Source organism: Macrotis lagotis, chromosome 8, assembly GCF_037893015.1.
Source record: "Macrotis lagotis isolate mMagLag1 chromosome 8, bilby.v1.9.chrom.fasta, whole genome shotgun sequence".
NCBI classification, from domain to species: Eukaryota; Metazoa; Chordata; class Mammalia; order Peramelemorphia; family Peramelidae; genus Macrotis; species Macrotis lagotis.
The window spans coordinates 15,320,207-15,323,362 of NC_133665.1; the positions used below are offsets into that span (position 1 = coordinate 15,320,207).

At 50.9% G+C, this 3,156-nt stretch overlaps 1 non-coding gene across 1 annotated transcript; it reads right to left on the reverse strand.

Moving 5' to 3' along the window:
• Positions 1 to 771: 771 nt before the first annotated feature.
• Positions 772 to 843, reverse strand: TRNAT-CGU (transfer RNA threonine (anticodon CGU)). The gene has a single exon. It is a non-coding gene; the product is annotated as a tRNA-Thr (tRNA).
• Between the last annotated feature and the right edge of the window lie 2,313 nt (positions 844 to 3,156).

Genomic DNA, 3,156 nt, shown 5'->3' on the forward strand with positions numbered 1-3,156 from the left:
CCGCTCTTCTCCAGTAATCGAGTCTCTCAAGACTCTACGTAAATAAGAATGGATTTTTGGAAACTGAAACACAATTCCCCTCAAATCCAGGCAATTCCGGGCACTGTGTTAGGCTTGGGGTGCTGAGGAACCGCGGAGGTGAAGCCTTGTGTTGACGCTGGCGGAGTGGGCACGCCTGCAGAAGAGCTAGGAAGCGGGGCGCGGGCTGTCGCGGCCGCCCCCCCCCGGGTGCGCAGGGAAGGGCACCCCGCCGCGCGGGGAACGGGCACCCCGCCGCGCGGGGAACGGGCACCCCGCCGCGCGGGGAACGGCACCCCGCCGCGCGGGGAACGGGCACCCCGCCGCGCGGGGAACGGGCACCCGGGTGCGCAGGGAACGGGCACCCCGCCGCGCGGGGAACGGCACCCCGCCCTGCGCTCCGAAAGGCTGGCGGTCGGCACGGCGGTGTCCGAGGCTTTCTGTGGCCGCCCCCCGTGCCCACCGGCGCCCTTCTCATTGCAATCCCTCCCCGCGGCGCCTTGGGGGTCAGGGGACAAGAGTCTGGGGGGACAGAGGGGCGGCGGGGGGCGCGGCCCGCGGCTGCCCGGCTTCCGTCCGCGCCACGGGCCCGAGATCTGGGGCCAAAAGGAGCGAAGGGGGGGCTGCCCGGGGGACATGCGCCCCAAGCCGGGCCGGCCTGCCCCCGGGGGGCCGCGGGGCCCCCACCCTCCGGGCCCGAGACGCGTGAAACGATTCTAAAAATTTGCAGCTTTCAGGAAAGCCTTCGCCGCGAGGCACGGACGGGGTTCGAACCCGTGATCTTCGGTTTACGAGACCGACGCCTTACCACTTGGCCACCGCGCCTGCGTTAGGGTGTCGGGCGGGCGAGCCTCTATCCTGGCGCCGCTCCCGAGGGCTTCCCGGCGCGGGCACGCGCACGCTCTGCTCCCGCCCCTCCTCTCTCTACGTCACCGTCGCTCCGCGGGAGGGGCGTGGCCCGCGCGGGCCCAGGCTGCCGGGGGCGGGGCCACCCGGGGCGCGGGAATGTCGCGAGACTGAGCTAAGGCGCGTGCGGCCGGCTCGGGCCCGCGGGAGCCCCGCGACGCCCGGCCTTGGCCGCCAGCCGCCAGCCGAGGGCGCCCGGGGCCCGGGCTCCTCTCCGGCGCCCCCGACCCGCCACGCGGCTTTTGCGAGGGCCCAGCCCGCGCGGTCCCGACGTCCGGGCCGCTCCCCCAGCCCCCGGTGACCCTTGACCCGCCTGGGCACCTTGGCTTCCGCACCGGAGGGCATCGCAAAGGCGAGGGCGCCCGGCCCCTCCCCCTCCCTCGGGCACCCGCGGGGACCACACACGTGATCGAGACCCAGATGAACAGTAAAACCCGAGGGAATGGCACATCCGCGCAGGGGGAACGGGGAGCTTTTCCCCAGATTTTAACTTGAATTTGCCCGGCGATTGGGAAAAGGCAGACCCCGTCCTTGATTCGGAGATCAGAAGCCCAGCGTGGATGAGGGCGGCGCTTCACAGCGCTTGTCTGGGGCATGAACATAGGGACGTTTCTCCTTTTTTAAAATGGCACTTTTCAGAATTGGAGTTTGTTGGAGGCCGCTCCATGCTTTAAGACACGCATTGCTTTCTATTATCAGAATACTTCATTCTTGTACTTTCGGGGTGGTGTTCAAAACGTGGAAGGAAACTAGCCAAGCAAAAGCAGTTTTTGCATTAGACAAAGAGGAAGTAAATCTAGTTTTAGAAATACAGTATTATTATTTTTTTTTCGTGTGTCTTCTCTGAGATATGAGGTAATTCGTTGTGGAAACTGGGGCAAGTAAAATCAAATATACACCTCAGTTTGCAACTGCAACAAGACAATGGGAGATCCTTTCAAAGATAATTTGTCGGGTAAAGCCTTCTTGTCACATAAGGCTTGACATAAAGTTTAACTTATATAGCATTTAAACTTGAAAAAGACCTTTGGAAATACTAAACACTTCAAACTTGAAAAAATTGAGCATATTTAATTTTAAGAGATTGTATGCATCAATGGAAATGGTGCGTGTCCTCAGTAAAATTGGTTAAATGTTCTTGCCAACTACTCTAAGAAATTACAAAGAAAATAAAAGACAAAATCTCCGAGTGTATAATCTAATATTGGTACTGGAATCAATTGAAACTATTATTTGGGACTATAATACCTTATTTTTGAAAATTTTATGTTATTTTTATTTTTGCCTTTTATATCACACTTCTGAATACTGTCTATACTTCCCCACAAAGCCCATCCTTTGTTTTCTTTTTTATTTTGGTTTGTCAGTGAATATATGAGTTCACTCTAGTATTTATGAAAAAGGAAAGATTGAGACAAAGCCATGAATATATTCAAATTTGCCATCAAATTTAAATTTCACAGAATGGTGATTGTATAAGACAACATTGCATTAGAGATAAATCTAAAAACTTTATCAAAGAATTTTCACCTTAACCGTATCACTTAATTTAAAAAGCATTTATTGAGCACTTGTTAGAATCAAATCACCAACTTTTCACCAACTTTTTACAAAACTTCATAGGTAGCATCATTTCCATATTTGTAGGTCAAAACTTTTTTGAGGGAGTTTGGCAGAAGCATTTTTATATATTTAGAAGGATTATTTATTAGACTGTCTTTTCCTTTGGACCCATGCCATTCATCCTCTATAATTTGACTCTCCCACTTCTTGTTGGTTCCTGTTCCTACACTTGACTCTCATAAAGTTTGTAAATATTATAGAATACTGAGACAGCATCTGTACTCTTTTTTATGAAGGCATTCATCTATAAGTAGGTATTTCTATCATGAGAGGAAGAGTCAAAAAGGGATACAGAGACTATACAGATACTTCCATTTAACTGTTTAGCCAATCAAGACTGACTTTGTTGAAATGTTTCCAGAGAAATTTGTACCTTCAAAAAGAGTTGAAGAACTGAAAAATAGATGTATAGGATGATTTATATTATATATACACATATTTGTGTTTAATAGCTATCTAGGGGAAGGGAAGAAAAAAATTTACATTGTAACTATATACAAAAAGAAACAGCAAGTTGAATACACTGAATTAGCAGTTTTATGTACCATCATTTTTTTCTACTGCATAATAGAAATGCCTATTTTATTTCACAAGAATAAATAAAAATTT